Here is a 15,684-nt window from a genome sequence, read left to right as displayed (position 1 = left end):
AATTATGGGGAAACATATTATTGGATAACCTTTTGGTCATTCTTCCAGTTAGATCATTTTAGTAGAGAAATTATTTATGTCTCTTAAAATATGTATGGTTTTAACTGTAATATCCTGAAATCTGGTTCTTCTGCTATCTGTGCTAAATAATTAAATAATGTTCAATTTTAAAGTGAGTAGCATGATACCATATGCAGAATTATAATGCTGCTATTAGATTTCATTTTTAAAGGTGTAGTCTTTGTAGAGACCTGCATGGAATACTAAATGTAGGTTAGTTTCATAGGTTGCTTGGCTGAAGGCTTGATTAGGCTTGTAAAGTGAATTTATAGTAGAAGAGCATTCTTGTAAGAGAGCTAAATGCACACTAGGTGATTCTGTAAACATTTCTTCATGTCTGAAAAATTATGTAATATTAATAAGAAGCTGACAGTTAAATAGTTCAGTTATTGACTAATAGGGCAGACACTTCATAGAGCAAAATCTGCAAGTAATTCAGAAAAATATTCAAGTTCTTAATAGATGGGATGAAATGCTGGAAATCTGATAATTTCATAACAGTCAAAATGCTTTAAAAATAATAATTGTTTTAAATAATTCTACAGTTGCTGGAAGTGTTTTAAAAGGATTGTTGTTCGGTTGATACTGCAACTCTGTTACTTAAATGTGTGTATTGGTTCATGAAGTTTTATTGTAGATTTTGTTAAAGTGCGCAAATGTACATTTTCCCCTGATATTGTACATAACAATAGCAAATTATTTCATCTGTGGTAGATAGAGGTTTTTATCTCTAGGAAGACATACTGCTTAGATTTCACTATTCCCAACATTCCGAATTCTCACTTTCAAATATTGCTTAATTCTTTCAGAGGTTGTTGAATATATATCATGGTTTACTTGGAGATATGGTAGAAGTTATATCTCAAAATATTCCTTTGAAAATTATACAATTTAGATATAAAGGTCCCAGTCCAATAAGTCATGGTTTATCAGCTCAGGAATGCGCCATGTGACTGTATACTCCCACCTCACCTCACTTGTTTTTTCCTCCCTTCATGCACTCAACTTTAGTGGAACGATCTTGGTTTCTTAAATCACAGTTTCCTAGGATGCCTAAGCTGGGAAAATGAAGTTTATGGGTTCCTTCAAACTAGAACCAGACAATGCCACTGGCCTGTTTTGGGTCACTGCTACTGTTTAATGTCACATGCAGAAACCTTGGGTTTCTGTGCTCCCCCTTCCCCTAACTTCTTCTGGTGTGGCCACAAAGAGGAGATCAGAAGCATTTCCTCCTGTGTTTAATTATTTGTAGTTTATCATTATGGCAATGTTTGATTTATCTATGGTTTAGAGGAAATTTAACTTCATAAGCCATGGTTTGAAGTTGGCTTATTTCAGTAAAACATGGTTAAGACTAAATACAGTTTGCCTTGGTTCTGGTATAACAGTAAGATGTGGTTAGTTAAAATGGAAGTGAAAGCTTCCATTCTCCTCCTCACTGGGGCTGCAGCAGCGGGAGAGGAAGTGGTAAACCCAAGGCTTCTACACCTAACACTAAACTATAATTAAGAGTTATGAGAACATATGAAGTCTGAATGAGGCCAATGATGGCAAAGAAAACCATTTCAGAATGAAAGCAATCTTCATTTATTGCATTGCTCTCACTGTGAATGACTGAACACTTTTGCCCCTTTTTGATGTTACCTCCCCACCACAAAAAAATGAGAAGTGGACACTATTTGCAGCTGCAGCATGTGTTCACAAAAAGCGCATACATGTGCACACAATTCAGCTCAGCGTTAGTCAATACCTGTAATTTCCAGTTTTAAAAATTGGGGAAACATTGTGGAGGGAAGGAAGAGGGAGGACGGTTACTTTGAAGCTAGATTGAGTTGAGTTGTTGGATATTGGGAATCAATTACTAAAGAAACTGTATTAATATTTTTGATAAATAGCAAGAAAGTGGATTATTATTTTCCTTATGGGGTGTTATTGTCTACATGGTTATGCAGGCTCTTTTATGATTGTTTAATAGACATGTAGTAAAGCAGCACAAATTAGGACTTTCACAGAGTTTTATGAACCAACACATAGACTGCTTGGCAGCATACAGCTTCAACCCTTGACAAATCTCATTCAAAATCTATAGCTGTTATACTTCGGTGGGGGTTTATCATCTTTTAAAAAGCTATTATTCTGAAGACGCTTGTGTGAATACTTTGTGTTGAGCAGGGTAGCAGAATGTTATCCTTCAAGAAAGTCAATGCAAAATACAGTTTTGCATTCCTGCATATTCTAAAGACAATTTAAAAAATACTCAAAAGTAGTTGAAAGAAAATATTGTTCTTGTATTTATGCCTACCATTTATGTCTTTGTGATAGCAGCACTACCATCAAGTTAGCAGGATTAGTGATTGCACTTCACTGCAGGAGTATGCTTAGTTAGTTTTTTTAACCAATGTATATTATGTTATAAACATGGGAATGAGGGGAGAAGCTGTAAGTGACATTGAGAAATGAACCAACCCTAAATCATAGACACTTCCTTGTTCAGCTGCAGTTTTGTGGCAGGTTTTTTTTTACATTATGTTTTATGTAGGTTTTGTTAGTGTGTGCGTATGCACGTATGAGTGTATCAATGGATGGGGGCATTGATTCCCTGCTCTTCAGCTGGAAAGGCTCCCAGAATGGCTTACAAATTAATAAAAACAAGATGGGTTTAAAATCTAAAAATATGTGATATGAAAAGAAAAGGGATTATGCAGAAGGAAAGCAAGAAAACTCTTCATAATTTGAACTAGTTTGCAATTTTAAAAGGTTTTTATTCTAACCAGCTGTAATGCATGTGTAATGGCAGTAATGCAACCAGATCTTGTCAATCTTCTTATCAGAACTAGCTCAAATGAAAACAGTTGAAAGAGAAGAAGAGGAGCCCAACATTGCTTCTCTCTCACCTGAGCTGGTGGAGTTGACCTGTTTGCCGTCTCTTAGTATTGTATCAAAAATCTGCCTGGGTCCACAAGACCTGCCTGGCACTAGGGAAGGCCCACACCTGACTGATCTTCAGCCTTTGAGAGTGGTTGGGCATGGGTCTGTCCCTTTTCCCCCTGCATGTTTTTCTATTAAGAGGGTATTTAAGACCCCCATTGGCAGGGGGGGGGACATGTGTACTTTGCCAAGGACTCAGCAAAGGCTCAAATGGTGCAGCTCCTTGAAGCGGTGCCTTGCGAGCAGAGCGTGGCAAACTCAGAGCACCCCCCACAAGTCCTCCAAAGCCTACTGTCTCTTCCCTCTTCTATACCTATATAATACAAACACACACATGTTGTAGAAGAGCATGCAAAGTAAGCAAACTGAATATAGCAAGGTCCACTGTATTATAATGAACCTGCTTTTTTATTATTATGTTCATGTTTCAAAGTCAAACTATGTTTTGACTCAGTGAGAACTCAAGGCAGCAACACTAGTACAGGTGACATATTGTTTTCAGTTTTCTACAGTGTAAAAGTAGAAAGTATTGTCACATACTCTCAGAGTTCTAATATTTTGCTAAATGTTTGCTAAATGTAATTGTAACACAAACCAGGCTAGGATAAAGGTGGAAATCCAGAGTATGACCTCTCACTACGTTATATACTCATTTTATAATTTTGTAGTGCCTTTCACAGCAGTTAGCCATCCACACTCAGATTAATTATAAGGCATGAAGCTGATGTAAACTGCTTTCTTTTCTTGCTATTTTAGGAAAAGATCACATGAGTATTGAATTGAGTGTTTCCTCTGGAATCTGGAACTGAACTTTTCTTTTCTTTTCTTTTTTGCATCTCTTTACTTTTGGCTGTGGTAGTGTGCTTTTCTTGCCTTCTTGACTTTGGCATGATGTGAAATGCACAGTGGGACTAGAACTGGCACTTGAAAGGAGATGGACTCCGTGTCATAATAAGGCTTATCCATTTGTATGCTGCTACAACCCTACTCATGAGGAAAATCAGTTACCATGGGATTCAGTGTTAAAGACTCTTTGTGAACCAGAACAAAAGCATAATAAAGCTATTGTGAAGAGCTCTATTGAATGGTTTAAAAAGAGATGGTGGTGATTTTTTTTAGACGTCGGAGGTCTAGAAACTATGAAGTTGATTATTTTATAATAAAAGTGGAGAATAAGTTGAAGCCCTGAACACTTTTTTAAAGGAAAACTATGGGAAAGTAGTTAACTATGGGACAGTAGATTTCATAGAAGATTTATTGTGTAGAAGAATTTAAAATTATGAAAATTAAGAATTTGTTCTTCGATGCACAAAAATATGTTAATTACAGGGAAAGGCCATTTAAAACATACGTTTTCTACATATAGTGAAAGACTATCAGATGTTTATTTGTCTCCCAAAATGTTAAAATATTTATGAAGTATCAGGGCCCCAGTACAGTTAGACGTTATTAAGTGTATATAGCTGTCCCGTGAGTATAGCACTCCACGCATAGGAGGTCTGCTGAAAGGAAGAGAAGGATAGTGTCAGGAAATGTCTGCATGCAGAGCAGTATCTTTTGGAGGGGATTAGGATTATGCACAAGACAACTGGACTAGTTTTTGTAACCATTTCTCATTATACCTTTTCAGTGCAATTCTCCTGGACTTCAACTAAGTGAGTTAAGTGCTCATAGATGCATTGCTGCATGTTATTCAGTCTCTTCAAGACAAATGTTTAGCCTCCCAAATCATAGAAGCTCTAAGTATCAGAAACTTTATGTCTGTGAAGGATACTGTTTCTTGCACACTAAACTCCGTAATTTCCTCTACTTATTGCTCCATAGGATGAGAAATCCACTGCTGGAGCATTATACTTTTTACTACCAAGGAAGTCTTCCATGGTGGTTTTCTGAAATGGAAATGTGGCTCTCAGTATTCGCAAGTATCTCCTTAAATGGGTGACAAGACTTTAGGCCCATTATCTGAGATCTCAAGGCTGATATCCATATTTTAACTCATCCATACTCTATTATGGTTGTCTCTATTAATCTCTTTGAGAGCCACCAGAAATCCTTGCTCATCCTCAAGGATAGTGGCTGCCATTTTGGGCACATGCAGGAGCTTTTTTAAGGACATTTCTGCCCTCGTCCCCTTTCTAAAATCAATGGAGTAGGGCTCAAAAGACACCACCACCACCACAACAACATAAAATAAGTCAGAGATTATGAATTAAGGGATGAGTAGCTGCCAAAGTTTGGGAATTCAGGCAAGCACATTCAACATAGCCAAAAAAATTGCACCAGAAGTCCTAGACTACATGATTTGAGGAGGGGCTGTTGGATCACTGATAGGGCATATGCGTTGCATGCAGAAGGTCTCTGGTTCAATCCTATCTTCAGTTTAAAGGATTGCAAATAGCAGGGCTAGTAAAGAATCCTGTTTCAGATGGTGGAGAACAGACAATGGTTTGAGACTATGAACTAAGTGGCCTACAATCTTACATCCTTATTCTCAGTATTGTGCAGATGCAAGGCATTTTGAAATGAATAAAGCAGCAGGAGGCTTACATCCATAGTACAGGGAAAGAGGAGGGGAAGTCAATGAACACATTACAGGAATTGCCACATTATCAAATATCCATTATCTTTTTAAAATCTCCTTTAATTTTTTCGGTAATGAGTTATCCTCAAGTGTTCAGCATTAAGTGTTGTGCCTGTTTTAATCTATAAAATGCAATTTATGGTTCTCTAACGAAGTAAACACAGATGTTTCACAATTTAAACACATTTAAATCCCTAGAAAGGATGCCCAGGATACGGGGTGGGGGGAATTACATAGTCATGAATCTATTTTTGTGCAGTGCTTCTAATAATATTTATTTTGCCAAAGAGGTTACAGATACATTGTAAATCCCTGGATGGCTAATTATTACCGTAAGGTCTCCACTTTTAATGATATAATTATGATCTCTTCTTTTATTGCATCTTAAAGTCTTGGTTGATTAAAAGTGTGTTATGCTTGGCAATCTTTCTTTCTCAGTATCTATATTATTTTTACCATTTCTGTTAGAATGTTCTAGGAAAAGAGATTAAATTCATTGTATATAATATGGTTATTGGTGATTAATTAGGTAATTAAAACCAAGTTTTACAGTGCAGAAAGCCAGAGAGAGTATGTTAAGTAGAATAATACTGCGCCAATATTGTATCTAAAACCCTACTGTGCTATTTATTGACCGTTACAAAGGCCAAATGGAAACCAAGGGCCTTCCTAGACGAGGCCTTAGCGCGCCTTCTGTCCCGGCTTCCCTGCTGTGCGTCCAGATGACGCACAGGGGAATCCGGAGGCAGGCCGCGCTGAGGCCTCCTCCAACGCGCCATAAGCGAATTCGCTTATGGCGCGCCTCAGGCCGGAGCTGGGGAACGTCTAGGGACTTCCGCAGCTTTTCGCGGCTCCTCGCTTACTCGCGAGGAGCCACGAAAAGCCGCGGACCTGGCACAGCGCCTATAGCAGCGCTGTGCCCATCGGCGGGGGCGGGGGCGATCGCGCCGCGCGCCGCCCGGGCAATGCCTGGCATGGGGCGGCATTGCAATGCCGCCCCATGCCAGGCATTGCCCGGGCGGCGCGCGGCGCGATCGCACCCGCCCTCCCCCCATGCCACCCACCCTGGCACCCACCCTCCCAGCCTTCGCCCCCCCCCCCCCCGGTAAAAAAAACCCAAAAAAACCCACTTACCTCTCCGGAGTCTTCGGGCCGCACCCGGCCCCTTTAAAATTTTAAAAAAAATGGCGGACGCCGCAGGGATGCGACGTCCCTGCGCGTCGTGCGTCTAGTAGCCTGGGGGAGGCGCGCTAACTTCAGCGCACCTCGGCCCTGCCTCCCTGCCGGCGTAAGCCGGCAGGTCTAGCAAGGCCCCAAATGATTCTTAATAGCAAAAGTGGGACTTCATTTCTTTGTTTTAAATTTGTTAAGAGGGATGCCATTTCAAATCTCAGTGTGGGTGGGAGACAAAATCCCACTCTTTTATGTATTCAAATTTAATACAAAAAGGCAGCATATTTTAAGAATATGTGATTAGGCTTTGGAGAACCCACCAGGGGGACGACACCCTGTGAGCTCGCCGAGCCCTGCTCATGCAACCCCACTTCAAGGAGCCCTCCACAAAGTGCACTTTGGAAAGTGCGTAATTCCCCTGGCCGTGCCATTAGTGTGGCTGGGAGAAATGCGCATTTTCCAGAAGCTCCAGAAGGAGCGCTTTTCTGTCGTCCCTGTGCCAATTTGTTCATTGTAGGTTGCCCATGATGAACAAACCATGGTTCCAGTGCCACCCAGCACTACAGTAAATCTGAATGGCATCTCTGGGGGGGAAGGAGGATGGATTGTTTGCAAGGATGCTTGAGGAATTGGATCTTTTTCTGTACAGATTGACCTGATACACACCTCTTGGGCCAATATGAAGGTTGGAACTTCACTATCCACTGGATTTTGCACTTCTCTTAATGTTGAAGTGCAGATCTTAACAGTTTAAATGAATCAAAATATACTTTTAAATATATATTTTTAGAGAAAGCACATTTGACTATGTATTTGGAGTGAAAATGTGTTTTGAGAGAACACTATACATTTTAATTCATATTAAAATATGCATATAAATATATCTTGGGTTATTTAAAAATGGCAGATTAATGCAGAGATAGAATGGAACAGAATTACCGGCAAAATGTGTAAAGGTGACACAGACCATAGATAGACATTTTTGGCTATCCCTAGTTGAGTGACTACACAGAAAGCCACTCAAATAAAAGCAGTTAGGAAATGATAACCTTGATTTCTCATTGTGATATCTTGGCACGTACCAGAACTGGGAGACTAATGAACTTACTTAGATGAGGTGGGTAAAATAATGTCTGAAGCACCACTTTTGTATCTGTGGCTTTTCTAGGTGTTAACATCCACTTCACAATTGTGGAGGAGTTTGACCAAGATCTATGTTGAGAACAAGATGTGCCTTTTTCTTCTGCAGTCATTGCAAAAAATAATTACATTATGGCATTTAAATTATCGAAATCACGTTATCTAAATTGCATCATTGCGGATGAAACATTTTGAAATAAAATCACATGTAACCAGTTCTTACCCTTCCAAAGGTCCTTGCATGTGATCTATTTAGGGTGAGCACTTTGCCATTTACTTATCCAATTTTCTTTCTCAACTTGATTAATTGCGGGGGGGAATAGAAAATAACACCTGGAAATTCATCGCTACACAATTTGTCAACAAGTAGTAGTGCGTGCAAATTAATACATAAAGTCCTTAGGGAAAATAACTATTGCAAGTTGCTGGTGAGAAAAGCTGAAATCATTAACATGAAGAAATCACATAACATCTACTCATCATGATGTGTGATTGTGTATAGTAGGCCATGCTAAAATACACTCATTGTCCTCTTTCTTCATTAATAATTATCAACAGTTAGGACTTCCTCGCGGTATATAAAATGTGTTAAAAGTAGGATAGTATTTGTTACCTTCTGTATGATTAAATGTAGCCGCTAATTCATTGCATTAGAGTGCTATTTAGAAAAGCGAGATAGATACTATATTCTAGTTTTGCAGCAAGTTTATATGTAGTAGAGTTTTCTATAAATTCATATGAGGATGTTGATCAAGCATAATTTGTGCAACATGTTTTGTGATTTACCGGGCATGTGCACTGACATATATTTTGATTTAAACCATTTTAGAACCCCTGGCACCAATGGGACCAAGCAGAATTAAATCCTATTACGTTACCTAACAGTTTTGTGATACAGTTAATTTTATTTGCATTTATTTATTTTGAAGATATATATCGTGGCCTTTGATCAAATGATCCCATGGTGCCTTACAGCAGATTACAAAAACACAAACAACTACCCAACACTCCTTTTCCCGCCTTTTCCTTTTCCTATGTTATTCAGTTTCAGGGCAACAGCAGTTAGTGAGATTTATTCTGGTTTTCCATTTAGTATTTAGGGTGTTGCCTTAATAAATGAGCCATCAAGAGATTGATTCATTATATTTGTTTCATTTGTTTGGTTTAGTTTTGTCTCATATATTTGTCAAGATTTTAAAGAACTGTGGGGTGTTTGGCATTTTTCTTAAGGTTCTGCTAGCTGTCTATTCAGTTATCACATTTTCTGATTTTCAATTGGGGGCTGTCTATATGCGGTCAAAGCCCCGCAGTGGCTGTGAATCTGTACTGCGTCAGTTAAATGATGGAGCCACAGATTTGCAGCCACCACGGGGCTTTCTCACGAAGCAGTGCAGAAAAAAAGTCAGGAACTTACCCTGACGTTTTTGGTGGGATCGAGGTCAGTACGGCTCTTCCTCTGCCTGACCTCACTCTGTGGCTGATCCGGGGGGCAATCCTAGTGGAAGGCGACTAGAAACCAGGAAGAGGGCAGGGGGTGGCTCCAGTACCCAGATGACTTCCGGAAAACCCACACTCTGTCCTTAGCGCTGCCTGACCTCACTCTGTGGCTGATCAGGGGGTGGGCAGTCCTGGTGGAAGGCAACTAGAAACCAGGAAGAGGGCAGGGGGTGGCTCCAGTACCCAGATGACTTCCGGAAAACCCACACTCTGTCCTTAGCGCTGCCTGACCTCACTCTGTGGCTGATCAGGGAGTGGGCAGTCCTGGTGGAAGGCGACTAGAAACCAGGAAGAGGGCAGGGGGTGGCTCCAGTACCCAGATGACTTCCGGAAAACCCACACTCTGTCCTTAGCGCTGCCTGACCTCACTCTGTGGCTGATCAGGGAGTGGGCAGTCCTGGTGGAAGGCAACTAGAAACCAGGAAGAGGGCAGGGGGTGGCTCCAGTACCCAGATGACTTCTGGAAAACCCACACTCTGTCCTTAGCACTGCCTGACCTCACTCTGTGGCTGATCAAGGAGTGGGCAGTCCTGGTGGAAGGCGACTAGAAACCAGGAAGAGGGCAGGGGGTGGCTCCAGTACCCAGATGACTTCTGGAAAACCCACACTCTGTCCTTAGCACTGCCTGACCTCACTCTGTGGCTGATCAGGGAGTGGGCAGTCCTGGTGGAAGGCAACTAGAAACCAGGAAGAGGGCAGGGGGTGGCTCCAGTACCCAAATGACTTCCGGAAAACCCACACTCTGTCCTTAGCACTGGGATTACCCAACGCCACCCTGGGTAAGTAAAACTGCAGTGTTTGGGGGGAATGCAGCACCAACTCGGCACCATGAAGACAGCCCTATGAAGTCAGGGATGGCCTACCATTCCTCATAGTGAGGGGAGAAGGCCATGGCAGAAATAAATAGCATGCATGCATCACAACGTGTTACGCTGTCATCATCTCGTGTGCCAAACCCCCAAACTTCTTTTTAAATAAGTCATGGAAGTTCAGTAGAGGGTACTGCTGCTAATCAGGAAATGTTTGAGATAATCCTGTGAACATGTCCCTCTGACATATGCTCAATGGCCTTGATCCAAAAATTCTTCAGTGCAGCAACGATTTGTGCTGGAGAAAATAATGAATGTTTACAACAGGGGTAGGCAACCTGGCGTCCTATATGTATTTTGGACTACAACTCCCATAAGCTCCAGCCAACATGACCAATGGGCCATGATTGTGGGGGTTGTAGTCCAAACCCTCTGTAGGGTACCAAGTTGTCTATACCTGGTTTACAACATTCCCAACCCATTTATAGGTTCCCTGTTTGTCCTGGAAACACCAGAACAGGCATAGGACATGAACTGGAAATTGTATGTTGCTGAAGTGGCAGTTATGCTGCATAGGTAATAACAATGAACGGCAAGAGTGAAATGCTCTTATTGCCTGAATGAGCACTCTGGTTACCCACTTTATTAATTTAACTGAAAGAAACAATGACTTTGTTCAGATGACACGCTAAGCCACGGTGGTTAAGCATTTTCAGCTAAACATTATGGCATAGTGTGCCAAGACTTTTCTCTTCTCCCAGGCATTTTAACAGCATTTAACAATGTTAAGTTTGTTTTTAATGGACCCCAGAATTGTTGTTTTTAAATGGATACTGTTGTTTTTATACTGTTTTTATGTTTTTAAAATTTTTGTATACTTTTAATGTTTACTATTTTTAATTGTTGTAAACCGCCCAGAGAGCTTCGGCTGTGGGGCGGTATATAAGTGTAAATAAATAAATAAATAAATAAATGTGAGCAATTCCTAACCATGTTGTCTGAACAGGCCTAGCGAAGGAATTTTTATATTTATATTTATATTTTATATTTATATTTCTTAATTTAAGAGTAAGAATTACAGAAGCTAATTAGCACAGATTTCTGATAGCTCTCTTCCATGATAAATGATAATAACGCTACACAAAAAGAATGGCAGATAGTGGGTGAAATGTGTTTAGAAAAATCATTTTTTCGAAATACATTTAATTGATTGCTGAAGTTGGAATTCACTCAATGTCTACTGGAAAACCTAGGAGAAGAAGATTTGAGGATTTCTGCTAAACCTATCCCAAGACATTTTGCTGGTTGAGGTGAAGGAACAAGATAGCATCTCCTAATTTCATGTACAAAAGCTGCCCATAATAGTGGTTGAACCTTAGTTCACTATTGGTAATGAAACAGCATCCTCCCTGTACCTCAGGGCAGCAGGCTAACTTAGGGGGCATAGGGCAGGCTACATGGTACACTCACCTCTTTCTGCTCCCTCCCATCTTGATAGTGGTTAAAGCAATCCCCAAACTGCATTGTTGTTGTTTTTAGCTTGGGAGAGTTTAAAAAATAGTTTCATGAGAAAAAATATGTGCACTGGATGCATGTTCCTCTGGATGCATATCTATGTCCCATGTTTATTATCTGGTTCTCAAACATTCCCATCCTTCTTTGTTTATTTATTTATTTATTTAAAGCATTTTTATAGCGCCGCCTCACCATTTCTGGCATCGAGGCACTTTACAATAACACATAAAACAATTCCATTAAAACCCTCAACCCACATTACAACAATTCCATTCAACTTACTTTGTAAATAGAAAAGTAACAGAAAAAAATCCTACCTTTGTACCAATTTAAAATATGCAGTGTATATCACTAAGTGTGTGAGAGAGATCTTGGAGTAGAGGTTTTAGCCTTCAAATGAAGGATTTTTTTAAAAAAAAAAGTCTGTGCCACTCACTAACCAAGTTTCTCAGGTCTGCAGAGGCATAACAGCTGACATTTGGTTAACTATAGTGAAGAACAATATACAGTTTGGACAGCTGTAAATGTCACCAGTTTTAAGTGCATACAGTAATTCTTCTGAAAGATGTTGTGCTCATGTTAGCATCTACCGTTCTCACTCTGGCATTTGATGATTTCAGATGAAAGGTGGCACCTTCTCTGGGTTGTTACTAATAGGATGTTCTCTAGTGAAGGTTGAGAGATATATCATCCTGTTCCACTTTCACTCACAGCCTGTTTGAATTTGTGCTTGTGCCATTTGAGGTTAAGTAGCAACCCAGTGCTCTGCAAAAAACAAAAACAAAAAAGATATAAAAACAATCATTGGTTATAATGTTGCAAATGAAGATGGATGGTGTGATAAATAATGAGGGCGAGGCAATTTATGTTAAGTGAATTTGGGCCCCTTAGCAAGAAGTGATTTAATTCAGAAAATGGCTTGTGAACAGGCACGTGGTATTACCTTCATAATGGGACTGGAAAGCCACAACTCCTAAAAGAATGAGCAAATAACGTAATTAATTACCAGTGCAAAGCTATTGCATAAAAGAATAATTCAGATCTGTCGTGCCAAACAGTGGGAGAGGTTTGTAAAAACAGAAGTGGTTTAATTCTATATATGACCATTTTGAGACCACTTCTGGTATGTTGTGCCAAGTTCTAGGGTCCACTTTTTCATAAAACGTTTTGAAAAGCCACAGACATTCTAATTAACAGCAATGCAAATGATTCAAGGTCTGCACATCCAGTGCTTTAAACTGGTGGTATGCTTGTTTGAAAAGATGTAATAAACAGCACTGTGCTGAGTTTTTTCACCTGTTTATTTTTGACCATTCATTGGAGGAGAAACGACACCTGAAAATTATGGGAAGGGTTGAGAATTTCAGAGAAATTTCTCTGGGCGTAGAGCTTTAGTGGTTACCTTATTGTAAGGAGGTGGTTGAGGGTTTTGTACGTGCTCTTTCTTTTACCATTCCCCCCCCCCGCCCGCATTCTGCCTTTGCAGCCCCTCCGGCTGCTTTCTTGGAAAGCCCCCTGGAGGACCTAGCCAAGACTCTCCCTCCCTTGTGACTTTTCAGTGTGGCTACTTGCTCAGTGCCTGAAATTTGAAGGAGGCATTTTGGTTTTGCTTTGTTGCTATTAAAAGTCCTTTTAACAACAACTATTACTACTACAACTATTACTACAAATTAAGCAGGTGCCAGTACCTTTTCCAACAGGCATTCCCAGGAATGTCCTCTGTACGTTGCTTAGAAAATTCTATAATATAAATTATTCATAAATATAAATAAATGAATCAGAAAAAGCAATCCAGTCCGAGGGAAGTCCACATTTCGAAGCCGATAGCAGCTTCTCTCCCAGAGCAAATAGCAGCTTGGGGTGATTCTCATTGCATGGGAAGAAGGGTGTGTGTTTGTTTTAAAAAAAAATTCCTCTGCATCACAGTCCTGATCAGGATGCTCTACAGGTATTATCTAAAACTACACAATATATGTGTGCATTTAAATGTATACACACACACAGTGTGTATTCACATTAATGTAGGGTTGCCCTGAATGTCCATAACACATAATAGCCCACCAAAATCCCGAGTCCCAAGTCCATCTTCTGGACTGCTAAGAGCCATCTCAGAACTAGCTCAGTGCTAAGACTCCTGCATAAATACTAGCAACAAACAACCTTCCAAATGTGTCTCTGGAGTTATTTTAAAGTTAGAGGCTGGACTGAATTCTGCAAACTGAATCCATGTTATCCACTTCTGGCTTCACTGCAAATTGGCACTCCCAACAAATTCCCTGGTATCCAAAATCTTGTCGGACCATTTTGAATCCCTCTGGCCAAATGCTGTGATGAGTAAAATCAACCCGGCAATGCTTTCATCCCTTATGCTATTATCTAGGGATCTAGCAAGTGCAAAATCAGTTGTGAAACAGAGGCTGATGGACATAGATTTACAAGACCTCCAGAGTGCTGCTCGAGGTTCATGCTCCCCTCAGTTATTAGGTTTACCGGTCTCTTTTTGCAAAGATAGGATGCCCTATCTGCACAGGTGAACAATTTCCAAATATAGGAGAGCATTCTTGTTAGCTAGGGTTAATGTTCTTCCCTCAAAACTTTTAGATGGCAGATATAACAAAATCCCATTGCTCAACAGATGCTGCCCTTTGTTGTTATTATATTGAAGTGGAAACCATATTGCATGTGTTACTGTTTTGTAGTTTTTATCAAGGGGCTAGGAATGATCTTCTGAAATCCATTTTACAGTCTTTTCCTGGTCACCCTAATGAATTCTTAACAACCCTATTACTTTATAGATCGGACAAGTCAATTACCGAGCAAGTGGCCAAATTTTTGAACTTGGCTATTACTATTAGACCTTCTATGACTAATTGTCTTTTTAAAAGATAAATGAACACGCTGTCCTTTTGTTTGTAACTTATTTGGTGTGTCAGAATGGTCTATTGACTGAAATAAAGAGTTGTTGTTAAGTACTAGCAACAGCACTTCCATGTGATGGCATTTCTCAGCCATTCAGTTTCTTAGCAAACTAGTGAAGCATCTCACTCCAGTGTAGTCAGCCATCCATGAAATGGTGATACTTTGGAATGGTGGCACTTTACATAACTAGCCTTAACCATCTGTTCTGTACAAACATTATTGCTTCCACATGTGGTAACACCTTTAAAGAGCATTTTTCAGCATTATTTACTTGGGAGCCTTAAACTTTGAAACCATCAATCTGTTTCACACCATAGAATGTGCTACTCTGAGTAGATGCTCCCGATCGCACCTTTCATGTTAAACAGGTGCACTTCCCAGTTGGCATTGACAAGTTGAACTGACAGCTCTCCCCCCTCAGCTCTCCTTAATGGACCCTGGATGCTAAAATGTGAACTGTAAGCCTTACTAGAAATATCAAAATATTAATAATTAAAGCAGACACTGCCAAAACCTCCTTCCATTCTCCTTCAAGAGTGGCTTTTCGTGATATAAATGGCCATAACATCAGAAGACAAATCACATACAACTCATAATTGCTTTAACATTTTATGGTTGATTTATTATGCACATTTGTATCTCACCCTTCCTTCACAAACCTTAGAGTGAATTGTTGTTGTTTTTTACATTTTATTGTGAATATCAACAAACAAAACAGAAAATACATTGTGAAAACAAAAAAACACACCATAGATTGTGTATATAGAATTATCATCATTTCCATTGTATGAACTGTTAAAAAAAGGGGGGGGGGAAGAAGAGAAATATGCAAAGGTTTCAAGAAAAGCAGACCAAATATCCATGTATTTATCCACTTGCAAGTTGTTTCTATATAACACTCGTTCAAAAGTTGATGATGTTATTAGGTCCTGGATCCACTGCACTATAGGAGGTGTGAATTTGTCCTTCCAATGTGATAGTATAAGTCTTTTGGCTGTCATAAAGGCTCTGAAGATCCATCTGTGCTGACCAAGCGTTAACTTCCAAGAAACCCGTAGGTAA

General features: G+C 39.9%; 1 protein-coding gene across 3 annotated transcripts in view; it reads left to right on the top strand.

Moving 5' to 3' along the window:
* The window catches only part of CTNND2 (catenin delta 2), a 636,702-nt gene that overhangs the window by 212,763 nt on the left and 408,255 nt on the right, over positions 1-15,684 (top strand). The gene's annotated exons all lie outside the window — the stretch shown is intronic.

Source organism: Elgaria multicarinata, chromosome 7 (assembly GCF_023053635.1).
Source record: "Elgaria multicarinata webbii isolate HBS135686 ecotype San Diego chromosome 7, rElgMul1.1.pri, whole genome shotgun sequence".
Classification (NCBI taxonomy): domain Eukaryota; kingdom Metazoa; phylum Chordata; class Lepidosauria; order Squamata; family Anguidae; genus Elgaria; species Elgaria multicarinata.
The sequence above is the reverse complement of the archived record's forward strand: the minus strand, read 5'-3'. Positions and strand labels throughout refer to the sequence as shown.